Genomic DNA, 21,775 nt, shown 5'->3' with positions numbered 1-21,775 from the left:
TAAATACCATTTATTATATATTATTTATTTAATATTAATCAAAATGGAGAATATATCATGCATCTTTTGGATTGTTTAAGGAAACATCATGATTAGTTTGTTTAGTAATTTATAATTTAATAACTAATTGTTTAAGGAAACATTATGATTAGTCTGTGACTAAGTTGTTTTAATCCTTATAGTTTAATAGATATTGCTACTATTTACAAAATCAAATAATTTTAATACCAAGGTCTCTATTTTATTACAGTTTTGGTTCACCATACTAACTCCATCCAACTCATGTGACAAGGATTTAACTATAAGTTGGATGGAGTTAGTGTGATACAAAATACAAACAAGCCATGTTGTTATCATCTATTCATGTATGGTTCTAAGACCAATGAAACGTTAAACATTGAACATAAGGGGTGATCACCTCTCTTGAGGGAGAGGTAAACTATTTTTCTTTTTAAATATAAAAACAAAAAAAAACTATGATTGGTTGAAAAAAGTGGCCCCACCATTATCTAACTCTATCTCTCTTCTTCCTCAATCGGCAAACACTCACCGATTTTCGATTCAACCCTCGGGGTGGGGAGGGTCGGCAGCGATGTTACCACGCGGTAAAAGGGGCCACCGCCCCCTTCCCCGCACCCACCCTGTTCACCCTTACATATCATAGTCAACTTTTAATATGACAAATAGTAAAAATGAAAGTGTAGGACGCATTTCTCTCAAGTGAACGCCCATCCATACACTTAATAACCCTAAAACGATATATAACTAGAAACGAACACAACAATTAAAAAAAGGAATATAATAACAATAAATAAAATCACAAAAACAAAATATAAAAATGTTAAACCCTTCTCACCAGTTGATCCAGACAATTTTAAACGAACACAACAATTAAAAAAAAAGAATATTATAACAATAAACAAAATCACAAAAACAAAACAAAAAATAAAAATCTTAAACCCTTCCTACCAGTTGATCCAGACATCCAATGAACTAACAGAACAACAGTTTTGATGTTTGCTCCAATTTCAAACCATTAGTCGGCAAAAATGTTGGAGTCGGAGGAAAATAGAAAACAACGCAAGATGATGGCAGATGCAAAACACCTGTATGAGATAGAGAAGAATAAGGATTTGAAAGTTTTGAGTCAACTGCATGAAAAGGCCCCTAAACCGTACCGGTCGATTCTATAGAACGCTAACGAGAAATTTGGCCCGATAACTTTTAGGTTGGTTTTTTTTTGTTTTTTGTAGATTCGGTTGTTTTTTTTTTTTTGCAACGTTTAGGTTTTATTTTTATTATACTTTTTTTAAAGTTTATTACAATTTTTATTTAGTTGACTTTCATATTTTATTTTAATTTAAAAATGTTGGTGTTTTATATTTTATTTAAAAATTTAAATTAGTGATGGAATGTGATAAGTGTTGTAAGTGTAATGAATGAAACGTAATAGAATGTGAAAAAATTAGTTGTTAAATATTGATTGGGTGTGGCAAAAATTTTTAGTGATGGTTATGATGGGTGCCTCATGTGTTTTTTTTTTTTTTTTTTTTGAACGGTCAATGAATCCTTCAAACGGGCTACTAGCAAAATTCACCACATCGGGATACATTGGTCATCGAACTGGGGAAAACCCTCACCTAGGGCAGAAGCCCGTGAACACTCGCCCAAAGGCACAACAATGCATGCAGTGAGGTAAAACTCATTATGTTTAATGATCGAACTAGCGATCGCCGCCTACTCACCTAGTCTCCCATCATTACCAAGTGCCGCTAAAAACTAATGGGGAGAAGCATGTATTGAACTTGGGTCTTTGAAAACCCAAGTCTCTCCCTTACCACTCCACCACAAGCTCATTGACAGTGCCCCATGTGCTCTAATAGTATTATATTGGGTAAATACTATAGAAAACCAATATACTTCTTCATTTATCTCATAAGTTACTTAATAAGTTTTTACATATAAAAAAAACAACCTACTTTCTGTTTTGTCTTACAAAATTCTTTCAATAATTTTTGAATAATAAAGTCATGTTAAATTTGAACAAAATTATGACCAAAACTTTTTTTAAACAACTTGTTACATGAAGTTATGTCTCAACCTAAGATATTTTGAAAATTCCTGGGACATTGTTACAGAACCGAAAACAATTAAAATAAAAAATTGAACACAAAACGATTAAGCCCGAACTAAAGAAAAAGAATCTGGTTTATATGTAGCCCACTAAACCGAATATACAAGGTAAACCAAACTTTGTATTTAGTCGAATAAACCCAATAATATGAATTCATTTTATTTTGTTAAAACCGAAAACCAAATCGAATTCAAACGCGATTTGTAATTTACTTTTGAAGTACTAAAATTCCTTTTGGTTTGATTCGATTAGGGTTAGGGACCATTAGGTCCTGTGTTGAATTCCCACATGAGAGGTTTTCTAAGATTAATTGGGTTTCCTGCTAAAATGGTGTATAGACATTATTGCATAGTTGAAATAGATATGATCGGATGGTTACGCTCGTGACCCGATAATACTTTAATGGTCCATCAGTGATCCAAATTTATCGCTAAAAAAGAAAAACAATAACACTTTAAACATATACAACGGTGCATCCAAACATGTTAAGTCATTGTAAATTGTAATAACTAGTTTTGATGTCCATGATCAAATCACTTGTTACGATTCAAATAACTTAAAGAGTAAAATGCACGGATAGTCCCTGTGGTTTTGCATAATAACACCTATAGTCCCCAACTTTTGGAAATTACACCGGTGCTCCCTGTGGTTTGACAGTTTGTTACTCGGATAGTCCCTGGAGTGGATGATGGTTAGTTTCCTCCGTTAAATAGATGTGAAATGACAAATTTACCCTTCTTCTTCTCCACTTTATAAAAACAAAACAACCCCACCCACCCCCACCTTTCTCTTGTTTCCCCCCACCATTAACCACATAAAATCACTAATCCATAACAACAGACCGATTGATAAGTTGAAGCAATATTCACCATGGTTAAAGCAATTAGGATTCATGAATATGGTAGCCCCATGAAGATGTATATTATTTTCAAGAAGCTTCGTTTCATACTTAAATCTACCATGGTTAAAGCAATTAGGGGTCTCTGTTTATGGAAACTGGGATACCAGATACAATACCGATTTTAAGGAGAGAGTTCGGCATACTTGAGAGCCATGATGTCTTTGAACGGATGGCTTCTCTATCGAGAGTTAGTGACTCGAGCTCACGGCACGCGGCGGCTAAGATGGTCCCGCCAGAGGTCTCGTACACCCCGCGGCTTTTCATTCCGACTAGACGGTTTTCCACCATGTTGATTCGGCCGATACCGGGGCGGCCACCGATGTCGTTTAGCTTGGTTAAAAGAGATGCAGGTGAGAGTTCTTTCCCGTTTATGGGAACTGGGATACCAGAAACAATACCTCTACTTCATGATTTTACTCCCCCGTTGGTGAAGTACTGCCAATTTAGTCATTGGAGGAGGTGGTGGTGATGGTGGGTTGAAGGTGGAGTGGTGGGTTAGAGTGGGAGATGGGGGAGATGAAGGGTAATTTTGTCATTTCACATCCATTTAACGGAGAAAACTAACCGTCATCCACTCCAGGGACTATCCGAGTAATAAACTGTCAAACCACAGGGAGCACCGGTGTAATTTCCAAAAGTTGAGGACTATAGCTGTTATTTCGTAAAACCACAGAGACTATCCGTGCATTTTACTCTAACTTAAATTTTAATTCTGGCACTAGAGAAATATAGGAAAGAGTGTGCTAAATATTTTTACAGCAAATAAAAACATAAAATGGTATAAACTTTACATGCTATTTCAATAACACAATCACGTCCTGGTATATATTTTTAAGTAATTTGAATATATTGCCACCACATATCATTTTATGTTCACTGCTCATTAATCATTATATATTATTTTAGCATAACTGATGCTCCACCCTTTATTTTTATTTATATACAAGGTTAGAATCCAGTGTATTACACGGGTTTAATAAATATAATTTTATATACTACGTAATGAAAAAGTTGTACTTTTAAAAAACTCGTGTATTGCACGAATTAAATAAGCCCCGTATATTACACGAGTTGAATAGATATAATATAATCGGTTAAGACATACAATCGTCAATACAGTCTTTAATAAAATGATATGATATAGTATTTAATTACTATAACATTTATCTTTGTTTTCGTTTGTTAAAAAAAATTATCGGTAAGTTATAAATATCAAGTGAACTCCAAAATTTTTCGTATACATCTTTTACATAGTAAATATTCTTTTTCACTACGTGTTACCACAATATATTAAATATATAAAAACTAGGTTATAGCCCTATGTATTACACGAGTTTAATAAATAAATTTTATATACTAAATAATAAAAAAATATATCTTTAAAAACCTTCTTTATTGCACGGGTTGAATAAATATAATTTTATATATTAATAATGAAAAGTTATATCTATAAGAACCATATTGTGCGGGTTCAATAAATGTAATTTTATATACCAAATAAAAAAGTTATATCTTTAAAACCACGTGTATTACATAGGTTGAATAAATGTAATATTTTTTTACTAAATAATAAAATAATACATCTTAAAAAACCCCATTTATTACATGGGTTGAATAAATGTGATTTTATATATCAAATAATAAAAAAATTACATCTTAAAAAATATACATATTACACCGTTTGAATAAATGTAATTTTCTGTACTAAATAATAAAAAATATATATATATCCTTAAAAAAACCACGTGTATTGTACGAATTAAATAAATCTAAATTTATATATCAAATAATAAAAAGTTATATCTTAAAACACCTCATGTATTACATGGGTCGAGTAAATGTAATTTTGTATAGTGAAAATAAAAATATTTAATATATTAATACAAAGTTTGGTTTTCGTGATAAAAATAGATTATTCTGTTGTTGCAAAATTTGTTAACGAAGTCTCCATAAATGTAACCCCTTATTTAGAACTCCGTAGATATATAAATGATAAATAATATTAGTTAATTTTATTTCAAGTTTTGTAAAATCTATTTGATATCAAACTAAACAAAACGATCAAATATATAGTTAAGATCAAATTAGATAACTAAGTTTGAATTTGAAGTAAATAGATAAATATAAAAGTAATAATTAATTGAGTTAATTACTGTTTTCGTCCATGTGGTTTGTCAAAAATCACTATTTCAGTCCATTAGTTTAAAAATTGTAATTTCAGTCCCTTTGGTTTCACTTTCGTAACCATTTTTGTCCCTATGATTTCAATTTCGTAACAATTTCAATCCATTATTCTGTTAGTTACAGGGACTAAAATGGTTACGACGTGGACTGAAATAGTTAAGAAAGTGAAACCATGGGGACTGGAATCGCAATTTTTAAGCTAATTGACTGAATAGCGATTTTTGACAAATCACAGGGACGAAAACAGTAATTAACTCTAATTAATTCAAATAAATAATATTTAAATAAGAAGAAGATTAAACTAAACAATAATTATCTATAAGTTCTAAACTCAATAATAATTAATAGGATGATTATCTATAATTAACTAGAAGAGATTAAACTAAAATAATAATTATCTATAAGAGATGGCCTAATATAGATATAGATAAACTCCATGTAAATGAATATATATGATATCTATTATCATATACTAGCCTAAGACCCCGCGAGTTTCGCGGGTGGCTTAACACACAAATATATAACTTAAAATTGTTGGAAATAATCCTTTGAAATAAATAAACGTTCAAGTAAGGAAATCCATCTCTCTACCCGCAGGTACGTAATATATAACTTAAAATTGTCGGGTTGACCCGATACCCAACCTGCCTGACCACCCTTTTGCCACCTTCAACCCTCACCGACAATGTAAAGATCAGTGGAGGAAACCAACCTGAAATAAGGAAACATCCAGTTCTTTCTTTCCCTTTGCAAATTCTGCTTTCAAGATGCAGTGACCTAATGAATTCTGCCACATTAATCGCCTACCGCTGTATTTGCTCAAGTAGAACTCTTTAAATATATCCTGCAAAATTACACAAGTTCCAGCTTATCGTAATTTAAAAGAAACTGCAAAACATAATAGAGTTATGTTTTATTTATTTCAATCCGGTCATCCTTCCACTGCCACACATCTTTGTTATACGTAACTGTTTTGTGCCAATACTGACACAAGTGCATCAAATTCGGGCTAATTCCCCTCATATACAATTGTTCTTATCCAGCTCCACTCCCATACCTCAAATGCGACCCGAACCTGTTTTGACACATTAGATATACCTAATGATTAAAAGAAGTTATGTAATTTATTTGACATGGTAATTGTTATTCTTTAAAATTTTGGAAACGAAAAGGTGATTAGGTCATCCTAACGACTCGAAGCCGTTTTGATCAAATAGATATACCTAAATACAATAAATTCATTTACTTTAATCTACTTGACAGGCTAATTCATTTACTTAAATTCATAAAAACCACTCTTTCCTATCTTGGTGAGTAAGTGTGAGTAGAGTAACTGTGCGTTTATAATCAGTACCGTTTTTGCTCTTACTTCGTTTTCAAAGTTAACTTGTAATGAAATGGTACTGCGTTAACTAAGACGCAAGTGTGTTACCTTGTAATTATAGATTCCGACTCTTCAACGGGCCTTCCAATTTCCCAAAAATGGTTTCCTGATATTACAACCTAACCAAAACAAAAATGAAACAAAAACAAAAATGAAATAAGTTCCTTCAAGAACATTAAAAAAGATGACATCCCGTATATGTAAATGAACAAATATCAACCTATTTGTTTGTTGATAATAATGGGAATGGATATATCATTCATAATTCATTAACACGAAAACTTAATCATAGAGGAATATATAGCAAGTTTTATTAAAGAATTGCAATTGAAAATTCACAACTTTAGATTCAAGTTATGTGGCATCTAAACTAAATGCAAATATGCCTAAACCGTCATCAACCAGAAATCATATTCCTGGAGTATGATGCAAGTTGAGTATTCATGAAACATAAAACCACAAACACATCATTCTTAAATCAATGTTTGGCAAAACAAATGTGAAATGGCCAAAAAATTGTTACACATCAGAACTTAAATTGTTCAAATGTAAGCTACTATCTACATTGATTTTGGGCTAGATAGAAAAAATACATATGCCTTCATCATCTAGGGTTGTAAGGCTAAGTCAAAAAACTTAAATGGGCCTATGACAGCTAGGGCACACCAACTTCATCATAACTACAAAAACTTTAGCATACACATTACTTAACTTAACTACAATAATACTCAATTCTCGGAAGAGAAGCAAGTGATTATGTTCTAAGTCCTCATCACTGAAAAAAAAGGAAAGGTGTCCCTTTTTTTATGTTAGGCTTCATAATGCAAAACTGATGACAATATCAAGAAACTCAAAACATATTGTTTGCTTTAATAACCTAATAAAGTATATATCAAACTACTTCCATCTCACCAGTCACTGCCAAAATACATCATTACTCCTAATCATATTAAAAACAATTATGTTCTTTATATTAATTCCTCTGTTCCAGAAAAAAAATATTGGCTTGTTTAGTTTCTATATGATCACAAAGACAACAGTAATCCACTATAAACTGTTTGCATATGCATAATAAAATAAGTACAGATTTAAGCTACTTAAATTGTTGAAATGGCCAAACAATTGTCAAACAGAAACCAAATTTCCTTATAGTTATCTCTGAAACCCCTAATTCCCCGCTTGTTTCAGGTTTTCTTGTCTACTGAAACCACACAAATTGAACAAAAAAAAAATGGTAAGTGCTTAAATCAACAAAAATCAAAACCCTAACCCTAGTTTTTGCAATCAAATAAGAAGCAAGAGAGATGAACTCACGGGAGTAATCCAACCAGCTCCTGAGGAATCCGTATTTATGCTTGAATCAACAAAATAAATACAATTTGTATTTTCTTCAACAAAACCCTAACGCCGCCGATTCTATTTGAAGATTAATAGAATTTATGCTTGGTCGGTGTATGGATCTGTAGGAATCATTGGGAGAAGGGTTTATGCGACAGGGGATTGAAGAAGAAGATCTAGCAATGAGGATGAATTCAAAGAAGATGCAGAGATTGAGCTATGAGTATCACAAAGCGGCGTGAAGGAGAAGAATGGGACATTTAGGTTTTGAGAACAATTATATATGATCCAAAATCCGACCCGAAGAATCATGGATCCCGCGTCCCATCACGTATTGCCGCTCAAATGAAAAAAAAAAAAACCATTAGATGCCACGTGGCAATTAGTGGATTAAAATTATGTCAAGTGGCACCAAAATGTATTGTTTTAATGGAATGGGATCAAATACAAACACTTAAGTTTGTAAGAACCGTAAGAACCAACACATAATTGACAAGTGTCCATCAATAAAAAATTAATTTAGGGGTAATTTAGACCTTTTGACCATATTTAATAATAGCTAATTAAAAATAATTACAAAAAATATAATCAGCACAACACTATATAATTAGCATAACATCCTTAATCGTTCTTCATTATTAGCACATCGTCCTCAATCGTTCTCCATTTTCAACATAAACGACATTAGCACAACATCCTCAATTGTTCTCCATTATTAGCACACCAGATGTGCTGATTATATCTACTTTTGATGTTTGTTTGTATTATTTTGTAATTAACACATAATCAGCACGTTATCAGCACAATTATAAAACATCTTTTGTTAACTTTTTTAAAAATCACTTTTATAAATACAAAAAAGGTATAGCAATATGGTACTCATATTAAAGATAAAAAAATACTTGATTTTATGGTATATTTTTTTAAAAAAATAATGAAATATATAAAAGTTATTTTAGTTTAAAAAACCTTGGTGGAATTTGTATTTAATGGAAAATAGTCAAATGACTAGCAATTTTACAAAATTACCCCTAATTTGTTAGTAGTAATTTTTAATTATAAGGGTTTTATTTATAATCAATATCAACCCTTGATTTAAATTATCAATGGTTCAGATCTGTTCTTACGGTTCTTATAATTAGCACTGTTTGTACAGGATCTCAACCCTTGTTTTAATATACATAATAGATGTTAAAATAGCATTGGAAGATCCTATAATATATTAAATATATAAAAATGAATTCCATAAAAAATATTATATTATATTATATATATATTAAAGAGAAAGGTCGGTGGTGGAGACCTTTCTCTTTAGTGTATACTTAAATTTGCAACATTCTAAATAGTAATATGTCTTATCAATACGGTGGAACATGTGCTCATTTTTGTCTTTTTTATTTGTTATTTTTCATTAAATTCATTTATGCTATAAATCCCTTATTTCTTTTTTAACCCTCAAGTTTTTTATTTTTTCATTTTTTTCTTTAAAGTTTTGAACCAATAAAAAAGGCCCTTACACTTTCAAGTTTTTCCACTTTACACCCTTAATTTTTTGACATAACACTATTAACACTTTTCTTTAAGTAAGTTGCACATTCACTTTTAACTTTCAGTAATTGACAACCTTGATCTTCTTAACCTTTTATATTTAATAACTTGACACCTCCTTTGGTTTAAATGACTTTTACGACTTTACACCGCAACGTGGACAAATTATTATACTTTTTTTATTTATGTTCTGCTTATTTTGTATACGTTCGTAAACTGTATTTGAAATCAAGTCGTTTTTATTCGATGACGATGTAATTTTTTTAAGTAAAAAGTCGGGTCAAATATACAATATAAATACGAGTTACTTTAACTTTCGACGCTGCCGCAACGCGCGGCGAGTCAAAACCTAGTACTATCTTAAATTAGAAAGTCGGTGATTCCTCCGCAGACCATTTTTTTTTCTACACATGTCGGTGGTATTAGGAATCTGTACACTACACTTCTCCAATCAAATTCAGTCTTACCCTCCTTTTCACTTCTCATGTGCAACTCATGGCCCACCATTCTATCCCATTCCCTCTATATATAAACAATTTTATAGGTTAGCTTAGAATGTGAAACAACTTTTGCTGTGTTTTCTGTTTTCTTTCTCAAAATAAACCCATTTTATTAATTCATTTCAAGGCTTATTAGTTTTTAGATATCTTTGAATTGTTGTTATATGGAGTGAGGTGTTTAATTATAATCAACTAATCACAATTAGCAACTGAAGAATGGAGAAGCATTATTTGTTGCTGTTATTGTTCTATGGGTAATGTAAACAGTGGCGAAACTTGAAATTTCCGATCGAGGGGTCGAAAACGTATATACCAAAAATTTCTATAAAACCAGGGGGTCAAAAACGTATATACGAAAAGATTTCTATACGAAAACTACATACTGAGCGAAAAGTTCGGGGAGTCGGCCGCCCCCTCCCGCCCCTACAAAGCTACGCCCTTGAATGTAAAGAAGTTACATATCCATCCTTTTTATTAGAGAAGTGGGTAAAGAATATTGTTAAGGAAAAATATTTTTTTACACAATGGTTAAATCGTATGCCAACTACTATAACATACTAGCTAAACGAAGAATAGTATATGCCCATTTTATGCAACTGTTCACAATTACTCATTTTTCTAATGAAAAGGATGGAACAAAATGTGTTTTTTTCCGCTTTTCTTTTTTCGTTTTGTTGGTTTTGCCATTGATATGCTCTTGATTCTTTATAGTGCTTTCTTACTTTGTTGGAGGTGGGTTCTACTTGAATGTTTTCTAATGCATGAGAGTTAAAATATCTGGATTTTGCCTTTAGTGGATTGGGTTAGTGTATGTACGCCAACTGTTTGTTTATTTGCTTGACTCAAAAGTGTTTTATTTTTGTAATTCTTTGATGGATTGGATTACAACTTGCACGACAACTGGTTTACTAAGATATATACATTAAATGATCCACGTTTGGTAAAACTACTCCAAGTGATGCGGTGGTCTCTAATTTGTAGTAAACGCTTTGTTTTTTATTCTTCCGTAGGTTCGAGTCCTTTTCTCAACTCTATATTGTAATTTTTAATTTATTTCCTCAATTGCTTCTTATGTGTTTTTTATCTTTTCACCTTTCCTATATCTTTCTTTATTTGATTATTTTGGTTATTGTCGATTCAATTAATTATTTAACTAAATTACATTCTTTTATAGTTAAATAACAAAAAAAAAAAAAAAAAACAATGATTAAAACACATCCTGATATCCTTTTAGGTAAATTACTACTTTTATTTCCTTTTATTTTGTTGGTTATCTTTCGATCCTTTTAATGTTTAATTCATTTTTAAAGTTTTTTCTTCCGAACATGTGCCCTTAAACTTTTGATAATATTATCACTTTTATTTAGTGGGTTTATTCTTTGGTTTCTACAACGATTGGTCGTATCGTATCAGTACCTTACCGTTTCGTAAGAAACCGAACCGATACCGACCGAGTCCCGCCGCATCGCGTGGACGATGAATCTTAAAACATAAAGTCGGTGGCAAAGGCCATAGACCACCACTAAGTTTACATTTCTGTTACAAACTCAAATGAATTTCTATAATAGTTGGTTGGGGATCTATGTTCGATCCATGTTGTTTGTAAATAATTTTCTTTTTTTTTCTTTTTGAATTTCATTATAAATTTTTAGGTTAAATTACTTTGTTTAAACTATATTACGTATCGTTCCTTTACGTTCAAGAACCTATTTTAACGTACATCTTGGTATAAATTTGAGTTGTCTACGTTTTGACGTAAACATTTTTAATAAAAATCGAGTAAGGTTAAATATAATACCTTTCCGTTAAAAAAATCATTTTACGTGCCCATTTTTACGTTCCTGTCGGTATAAATTCGAGTTATTCTATATTTCGGCGTAATTTTTTTGGAAAACAAGTCACGTAAAATTAATATGTTTTTATACTTATTTTATGATTGTTTAATTGCTTCCTAAATTACAAGTCACGTAAAATTAATATGTTTTTATACTTATTTTATGATTGTTTAATTGCTTCCTAAATTTTGTTCTAAATCGAGTGAAATTTAATTGTGGTTTTTTCCTTTTTTTAAAGCTCTAATTAATATCTTTTTGTTACACGTATATGTTTCTCCTCTATACCCGCTATGTTTTCTATGTATGAGTCGAGTCACCTATAATACGTTATAATTGTACGGTATAAATTGATTTACTTTACTTTACGTTTTGATCCAATCGCAATGCTTATGTAGGTTACATTAACTTTAATCGGATACGTCGAAACACACGTTTTTCTATGGTTAACGCAACACATAACATTTGGACTAATTCATTCAATGTTTACGATATTCGAAATGTGCGATGTACCCGCGCCGCAACGCGCGCGAGAAATATTACTAGTTAGATCATAATTATCTATTATATTATCATATATCTTTAAAATTAGGATATAGAAAGATATTAGATTAAATTATATAATAATAATAATAATAATAATAATAATAATAATAATAATAATAATAATAATAATAATAATAATAATAATATCTCCTTATCTAATAAAGGAGAGTAGACGATAACATCACAAACTAGCATAGCAAACATCTAGACTGTTCAACAATGTCTTTTTATGTCATTTTTACATCGTCAATTTTATATTTTCATTTAACAAAATTATATATTATTTTTCCAAATATCAAAATGTATATTCCTCACTTATCATAAACAGGTATTTCAAATAATCTATAATGGTCTCTCTTTGATTTTGGTTTTGAAATTTGAATTACACTGCACATGTCTGAACCAATTTTCTTTATTGGAACCAACGCCTGAAACCTAACACTAAGGCTTTGGGGAGTGGGGGCGTTTATGGGGCGGGGGATGCCAGACAACGCTGGCTAACCCACACAGTGCCAACGTTGGGTACGGCGTTGCTCCGCTAGCGTGGCTTTGAAGCCGGGCGTAGGGTGGGGGGAGAGCTGACTTAGCTGGCTAGTATTGGCTGGTGGCATATGACCGTTAGTCTAGCTGTTTGGCATAGCCGTTGGCCAACGACTATTTAAAAAAAAATCTTTTATTTACGATCTATATATATCAAACAATACTTACCATTTTTACTATCAAAAAATTCAAAAACCACTACCAACCTCCAAAAAATATATATGATGTATTTTTCAAGTTCAAGCAATTCGTATGATAGATTTGTTTTGTCCTCCTCACCCGACGATGGACCAGAAATATTATTATCAACAGTGGTGACGGTCGTTAAAGCTATTGTTGAAGATTCAGATGAAGGGACTTCCCAACCCCAACCCAAACAGAGGAAGTACATAGTTCTTGAACGCGAAACCGCACACGATTTGCTGGTAAGCGATTATTTCTCACCCCAACCAAAGTATGATGAAAACATGTTTACGTGTCGTTTTTGTATGAGTAAAAAATTATTTTTAAGAATATAAAAGGATTTAGAGGATAATTATCCTTATTTCCAACAAGGACCGGATGCGCATGGTAAGATCGGATTTACCACGTGGCAAAAGGTCACGACCGCCCTAAACAATTGGCTTATGGCCATGCTTCCGACATAATGGACGACTATTTAAAAATGTCGGCATGAGTGGCTAAGGGAGGTCTTCACAATTTTTGTGAAATCATTTTCAAGAAAGGGATCCCTAGATCCTAAAAGAATAAAGTTTATCAAAGTTCAAATGGCGGCACGCAAAGAAATCGAGCGAGCATTTGGTGTTTTGCAGAAAAGGTAGCGCATTTTGAGCATGCCTTGTAGATTGTATGAAAAAAGATCAAATAAGAAACGTGATGTACGCGTGCATCATTATACACAACATGATTTTAGAGGATGAAGGGCATGCAATAGTTGAATATTATGGCGAGGAGACCGAATCAAATAACAAAGACATTAGTAACGAAGAGAGAACGCAAAACCAAAATCTAATCAAGTTAAGACAAATAAATTCAAACCTTCGAGCTGATTTGGTACAACATGTTTCGACACTTCCTATATTCGACTCCATTGAAGATGAAGATGATTGATTGATATTTTTTTGTTGTAATGTATTATTTTATTGTAGTTATTTAAAATTACTTTATTAAATTGTATGACTAATATAAAAAAACAAAAAAGAAAATAAATAAAATTCTATCCAACTAACACTTAAATTTGTCTCGAAACCGCATGACTTTAAACAAACTTAATCCACAAGCTTCAGCTCAACCATCTTTCATTGCGGCCCTAACATCACCAGCCGCAGCTCACGTCTCCCTGCCGCAACCTAAGTCTTCTAACCGCAACCAAGTACCATGAGTTGCGGATCAGACTTCCTAGCCACGGCTCACACCTCTCATCGCCATTCGGTGTTGACCTTTAACAAATGAATATCAAACATAATCTTACATTAAAAATGAGATAACAAATACCAAATATTGTCTCAAACCAATTCTATACCATATGTAAACGTGATGCCAATTGGATACAATAGTAAAAAAAGAGTAATTACCCTTAAATATTACAACATTAATTACCACTTAATATGTTAACATGACCATGCTAAGACCACATGTAGTGGTGTGGATTTGGGGCGTTTTTTTGCCCGAAAACGCCAAAGCCCTTGGGTGTTTTTTTTGGTTTTTTTGCCCTAGGCGTTTTAAAAACAACGCCAAAGCCCCATTTTGATGGCCCAATCACATGTAACCCTCTTCTTCTTTAGTCAATCAATTTTTTTCATGGTTTTTATTTATTTATTTAATTTCTTACACCCCTTTTAACATAATGCCCACATCCTCACTACACCCATTTTAGAAAAAAACGCCCCTTTACTGACTAGGACAACACGTGACGGACAACGCACAAGAGTGGGCATTATACACCCCAACCACTACGCATGGTCTAACCATAACTTTCAATTGATATTCTATATAGTCAAGCTTAATATAAAGTCAACTGGAGATAATTGATAACATGTTGAAGTTTGGATGGTTGTAGATGATTGATTAACGGTGCATTAACTGGCCTCTAAAGCGACTAACGCGTTAATAGTTGACGGCTACGTATCACATGATCGATCGAGTCTAGATTAAGTAGTAACGGCTTTTATGACGATTGGCCCAACTCATTTTCTTTAATATCTTCTTTCATTTATTAATACTACTAGTAGGGTCGCCAATCTCATTTTCTTTAATATCTTCTTTCATTTATAAATACTACTAGACACAAAAATTGTAAACAAATAAACCAAATGAATGCTTAGAAGAAAAAGAACCAATGCCCTGCCCATACTGCCCATACTAAACCACACTTCTTAAATTAATTCTGGTTTGACTTCTTCAATCATAAAGGCTGTCATACTTAAAATCCTTTAAAACATGAGAGTGTGGGGAGTGGTTATCTATTTGGAATAAATGGTAAATGGTACATTTGGAATAAGTGGTGTTCTTGGATTATGGGGGTTCTCAAATCGGCGAATTCTTTGATTTTGGTTAACGGCTCGCCTACTTTCACATTTAGATGTGAGAAGGGTATGAGACAAGGCGACCCGCTATCGCCGTTTTTATTCTTGGTTGTTATGGAGGCCTTGTCTAGTATGATCAGCGATGCTAAGGAGCCGAGGTTATAAAAGGGATTCCCATTCCTAATAATGGGCCAGTCACGTCACATCTCCTTTATGCGGATGACGCTATCGTGATGGGAGAATGGTCTAGAGCTGAATTATTTAACATTGTAAGGATCCTGCGTGTTTTTTATCTTTGTTCAGATCTTAAAATCAATCTTGAAAAGTCCAATCTATATGGCATTGGAGTGGGATTGGAAGAAACTGGGGAGTTGGCTAATGTGGTGGGTTGTAAACCGGACTGTCTGCCTTTTAAATATCTTGGCCTTAAAGTTGGAGCTAACATGAATCGGATTTCTAATTGGCAACCGGTTTTAGAGATTTTTCGGGCGCGTTTGTCTAAATGGAAGTCGCATCTCCTTTCTATCGGGGGAAGGGTGGTCTTAGTTAAGTCTGTGTTGGAAAGCCTTCCAAGATATTACTTTTCTCTTTATAAAGCTCCTAAGAAGATCATATCAGATTTGGAAACGATGATTAAAAGATTTTTTGGGGAGGGTCAACGGAAGAGAGAAAGATGCACTGGGTCGCATGGGATTCGGTTACTCGTCACATAAAAGATGGGAGGTTTGAGATTAAATAAGCTTGAATTGGTGAACACGTCTCTTTTGACTAAATGGGGATGGAGATTCAAGTCGGAAGGCAACAATCTTTGGAAAAAAGTCATCGGTGCGCTTCACTCAAATAGGAAGGGGTGGGAATGTATTCCTTTTAAAAAATCGTTTCCCGGAGTTTGGAATAATATTGCGAAAATCTTTATAAACACTAAGGTGGATGGTCGGCCTCTAAGAAATTTCTTAAAAGGTTCTGTTGGGAAATCGTGAAGAAGTGGCTTTCTGGCTCGATTGTTGGCTGATGAACGAACCTCTCAAAACTACGTTTCCGGATCTTTTTAGAGCTGAAACTGATAAGAGATGCACCGTTGCTAATAGAATCAAAGTTATAAATGGCGAAACTTCATTTATTTGGAGCTGGATTTCGGATTTAGCATCGGATGAATTGGTTAACAGTTTTAATCAACTGTTAAGTGCGCTCACAGGTATGCAGATTACAAATGGTAAGGATATTTGGTGTAACAAAGATATGCAGGATTTTATATAAAAAGTACTTTACTTCAAGATAAGTACAAAATCAAAGTTTTAAAGTGATCACATACTAGTCAACTACCAACTAGTTTAAACATTCAAAACATGATTAGTAAATTGTTTACAATAAAAACATTGTCTAAACAAAGTTAAATTGACGCGGAAGCTTCAAAAGTTCGTGTTCGGTTCTTCAAAACATGCTTGATCGCCATCCGGAAAGTTCCCATCATCACCTAAAGTCAAAACCATTTAAAAAGTTAGTTTTGAAATTGATATAATGCATATAAATAAGTTCTAGTATCAAATCATCAAAAATAAAATAAAATTTTAGTTTTGGTCCTATCACGTGTCGCGCCAGAACCCCCTAAACTTTTCGCGTGTCGCGAAGACTCCCGCGTGTCGCGCCAGATCCAAAGGATCCTGTCGCGTGGCGCGGAGGAGACCATTTTCCAGCAGGTGCAGGTTTTTGACCTGCATTTCCTGCCAGCTCTGAAATTCAGCAATTTCAACTTCAAATGCCCATAACTTTTGATCCGTAGGTCCGTTTTAGGTGATTCTTTTTCCTATATGTCCGTAATTTAATTACCGACGTGTCTATTATAATTATCATACCAAAAATTTGGTTTACGGACCGATCGACTAAAAATCACTATTCAATTGTTCGACCCATTATATTTACACCCATTTTGCTACCCTTGCAATAGTGACCATAAGGCGCTTTTACCCAACGTCCGGGGCTTAACATCACTGACATTTCATTACCAATCCTATGGTTTCATGCTCTTGTGATTATCAACGCCAAATGCTAACTATCAAACACTGTCACTACTAATTACACAATTATTCGACCCGTTTGGCTCATCTATGGAATCCTCAATTATAATGACTACCAAACGATTCCTAGTTGATTCTTGACCTATTAATTCAAGTAGTGAACATCGCCACCTTAATCAACACAACTTTAATTCTAAAACACAACTATACATGTTCAAATATCAAATTAACTTAATGTAACGAATCGAGTTACATACCTTTAAAGCAAACCCTTCAAACGCGCGTCACCACCGGCTTGTCCACTAGACGCTCCGGCTTCCTTTCTTATAGAGTTCAACCATAGCATGTTTAGAACTCTTTTCTTAACATATATCACATAGTTTGCCGAATCATTACAAATATGCGTTTTAACTTGAATTTCAGTTTTAAGCCTTCTTTGAGGCATTCTTACAAACACTTTAAAGGCAGAATTTTACATGGTTCATTATCAAGTTCATAACTTGTCATATAGCCCAAATTTACATCAATCAAACTATCTTACATAAATGTTAACTTCAATAATTCTGAAATCACTTCATAAATATCAAATTACACTAGAACAACCATCAAAATCCTAGTGTTTATCAAGTTCCATAAAAACCCACAAATCACCTTCAATGGTGTTCATGGATTTTACTAGAATTAAGCATGATTTCAACATATACTTGTCTAGGGTTTACTCCTAGACACTACAATGTTCCTATTTCATCCATATAACAATCATGCATCAATAATTTTTGAATTCTCTAAGTTCATTAGAATTTCAAGTAGAGATTTTCTATCAGATTTCACATACCTTATAACCCCCTTGCAATGGAGATCACTAATCTTAGCTCGGATTTCGTTTTGGAACTGATTTCAACCTTCGATTTGTGAGATTTATGTGAGTTAGGGTTTGATGTGGGTTCCTGGTCGCTCCCCTGCGTTTTGTACGAGCCAGACACACACTTGTGTGTGTGTTTGGTGTATTTTTGTTATTAATATGTCATGTTTCACACTTGACAACTTTAGTCCCTCCATATTCGTTTTTATTTTATTTTAAGTGTTTAACCCACACATAAGTCACTATCTAACTAGGTTAGTGTTATCCCTAGTTAGTTTATTTTGCTTATTTACCGACAACATATTTTGCTTAGTTACATTTGGAAGTGGATCGCAGAATCTGATGGATGCTTTTCGGTAAAGAGTGTTAAAAGGCTGCTGAAGAAGGAAACTGGAGCTAACGTCGGTTCCTTGTGGAATGGAGTAGATGGGTGCCATCCAAAGTCAACATCCATGTATGGAGGCTGGAAATGAACAAAGTTCCTACGGCCGAGGCTCTGATGCATCGAAATATTGAAGTTAATGACCCGACGTGTTCGCTTTGCGGTTCGGAAACTGAGACCGCGGATCACCTGTTCATAGCCTGTTTTGTCGCGTCAACGGTGTGGAACGGAGTTAGTTCTTGGTGTAAGATTCCTCAAATTTCCGCGTTTTCTTTTCAAGATCTCCTTAGTATTTATAGCGGTCTCGATGTGTCGGAGAAGAAAAAGGAGGCGGTGCAAGGTATTATTATGGTCTCATGTTGGAGTCTGTGGCGTGCCAAGAACAAGTTCAAGTCTCGAACGTTCCAGTTAAAATAGAAGATATTTTAAGTGAATTAAGGCGTTAAGTTTTTTATGGTTTTCTAAAAGATCGAAACACAAAGGGATAGAATGGAAGGATTGGTGCTCTTTTGTAAATATGTAATTTGTTTGCTGTAGTTTGTTTCGTCGGCCCGACTTGGGTCGTCGTTGTTGTTAATGAAGTTTACCTTTCAAAAAAAATGGTACATTTGTAAAATATTAAATAGTTTTTCAGTTATCTCATTTATTATTATCTTTGACTAATTAATTAGTCATAAATATTAAGTACTTTAATCCTCCACACTAAAAGTTTTGCCTACACACATCAAAATTTATCTTACACGTTTTGAAATTTATCCTACTGTCACACCCCGATTTCCACGTGTCTCACCGGTGGGCCCGGTGGGGGATTACCGTGACGTAGTTGGCAACAATATAGTCAAACCACACAATTATATGAATGCACAACGGAAGCATAAAGATAAATATATTTCAACGTTAAGTGTAATATCAAAGTATCACCATTGTCGAAATAAAATCCACAGGGGATCAATAAAAATAACAAAAGTATTGTTCAACAGACTTCAGGCATCTTAAGCTTGCGAGACTTCTAATGATGCTAAGGAGAAATCTCAGCCAATTACGCATAGTACCTGCATTTAGTCTTTTTTGGAAAATACGTCAGTTTACACTGGTAAATACATTCAACTGACACTTTTGTAAAATGTTTAATAAAATTGGTTTGAATGCTCAAGGCACAAACTCTTTATAACTTGGGATAATTTATAATTAAATCTTGTAAAGAATTACATGTTTACTATGCGTTTGGTCGCCCGGGTCGTGCCGGGTTAAAGTTTAATAGACACACCACATAGTATAAAACCGTGGTGGGAAAACCAACGGCTATACCTTTATAGTCATGGACATAATGCCGGGTGTACGCCTACACCCGGATGTCAGAGTCGTGGCCATTTCGTAAAATGCTGTCAAGGATATCCGGGACATGGTCATTAAGCCCCCAAAGGCGTAAAGCCAACAAAACAAATTTTTAAACGGGTCACATTGATAATACCCAACTGCTAACGAGTTGGGGTCAATTGCCCGACCAAGCAGTATTTTAAATACCGTAACCCAAGCCCGTATAACGGAAAATAAGTTAAAATTATTTACCTTTGCAAGTATAATTCCTTAATTGAAATAAATTGCAGATAGCTTTTACTGGTCTCCTATTCTGGAACGAAGGTTTTAAAATAACCTATTAGAATCCTAACGGGTCTTTAATCTAGCCGTAGCTTAGACCGGTCAGTTTCAAAGGATAGATACGGTTTAATCGCGTGAAAGGCGAAAACCGGGAATGAATGTGATTTTTGACCCATCAAGTTTGAAGACTTGTTTTATAGGGGTATAATAATCACACTCTGTATTTTGAGGTCAAAACAATATGGTTTGATCCGTTTCGGCTAGTTTATGTAAACTAGTTACATAAGCCGATCCGTGCGCGCAAAAGGCGCAACGGGTAACTGTAAGAGTCCTACACTGGTTTCCTAAGTCAATATGCTTTAAAGAGGTTGTGGTATCAGTAGGATACCTTCCATAATACCCGTAATGAGATTAAGTTCATATTATGCCCCGTAGGGGTATTTTGGTCTTTTTAAAGATTATAAAAGAGGTTTCTGAGTTCTACAGGAAATCTGAGTTTCTCGAACAGTTTATAAAGTCTAAAATACTTTATTTATTATTTAAAATCAGTAGCAACTGGAATCGGGTCAAAAGACCTTGTAGAACTCAAGTTATGGCCGAAAGGGTATATTCGGTATTTACCGAACCGTTGCCATAACCACAGGTTATGAGCAGGTTAAAAATAATTAAAAATCTTTAAAAATCCCAAAATATTATTTTACATCAGTGTGTAAAAGGTTTGGTGTCGAAATCTAGGTTTAGATAGGCGTTATGCTAATTGCGCTATTAAATTACTAAAGTTTCCATAATTTGCGCTATTTAGCATAACTCCTATTCTGGACCTCGGATTGACGTGAAATTTTAGGGACATGCTTAGAAATCAGTAACTAAGGTCATGATTCTTTCACATGTCTGAAATTCTCGTTTTAAATCAAAAAGGGCGTTACGGTCAACTTTTAAGCATTTAATGGAAATGTGTAAAAGACTCGGACAAACAACGAACCGGTCACAGAGGGTTATACCATCATGTAACCTGGTCCTAAGAGAGTCCTAAGGCATATCTAAATCAAACTTTAACGGGTCAGAACTGAAGTCAAAGTAAAAGTCAAAGCTTTTGCGACTTTCGGCTCCGAACCGGGTCAAAACAGTAAATGGTCGGATCAAACAAGCTTAGACTAGTTTATATACTTATTATCATGTCTTATGAGTGTTTAAACAGGTTACATATCATCTACATTACTGATTATGCAAGAAATCGCAAAATAGCATTTCTGTTGACTTTTTCTAAGTACGTTTGACTCGACATTCGGACTAGTTAGAGTGGGAATCAGAGGGTGCCCTTTTAGGGGTTTAAAGCCCACATGATTACCATCATATAACTATCTTTGATTCGAAAAACCACTGGACCATTTGTGATTTATCGTAAAGTCAATCGTTAATTACGACGGATTGACTTTTAAGCTAAACTATGCATAAACTAAGCCACAAAAGGGTAGACACACTTAC

General features: G+C 33.7%; 1 long non-coding RNA gene across 2 annotated transcripts; it reads right to left on the bottom strand.

Annotated features, from left to right (window-relative positions):
- Nucleotides 1-784: 784 nt before the first annotated feature.
- On the bottom strand, nucleotides 785-8,214 carry LOC110868799. 2 transcript variants are annotated; one of them, XR_002552767.2, is made up of 5 exons: nucleotides 7,918-8,214; nucleotides 6,652-6,722; nucleotides 6,189-6,294; nucleotides 5,932-6,063; nucleotides 785-1,106 (listed from the first exon to the last, which is right to left on the bottom strand). It is a non-coding gene; the product is annotated as an uncharacterized LOC110868799 (long non-coding RNA). The 2 variants fall into 2 exon arrangements; XR_002552766.2 differs by having other exon boundaries at nucleotides 5,932-6,294.
- Between the last annotated feature and the right edge of the window lie 13,561 nt (nucleotides 8,215-21,775).

This window comes from Helianthus annuus, chromosome 7 (genome assembly GCF_002127325.2).
Source record: "Helianthus annuus cultivar XRQ/B chromosome 7, HanXRQr2.0-SUNRISE, whole genome shotgun sequence".
Classification (NCBI taxonomy): Eukaryota; Viridiplantae; Streptophyta; class Magnoliopsida; order Asterales; family Asteraceae; genus Helianthus; species Helianthus annuus.
Note: the sequence above shows the minus strand (reverse complement) of the source record. Positions and strands in the feature narration are given on the sequence as shown.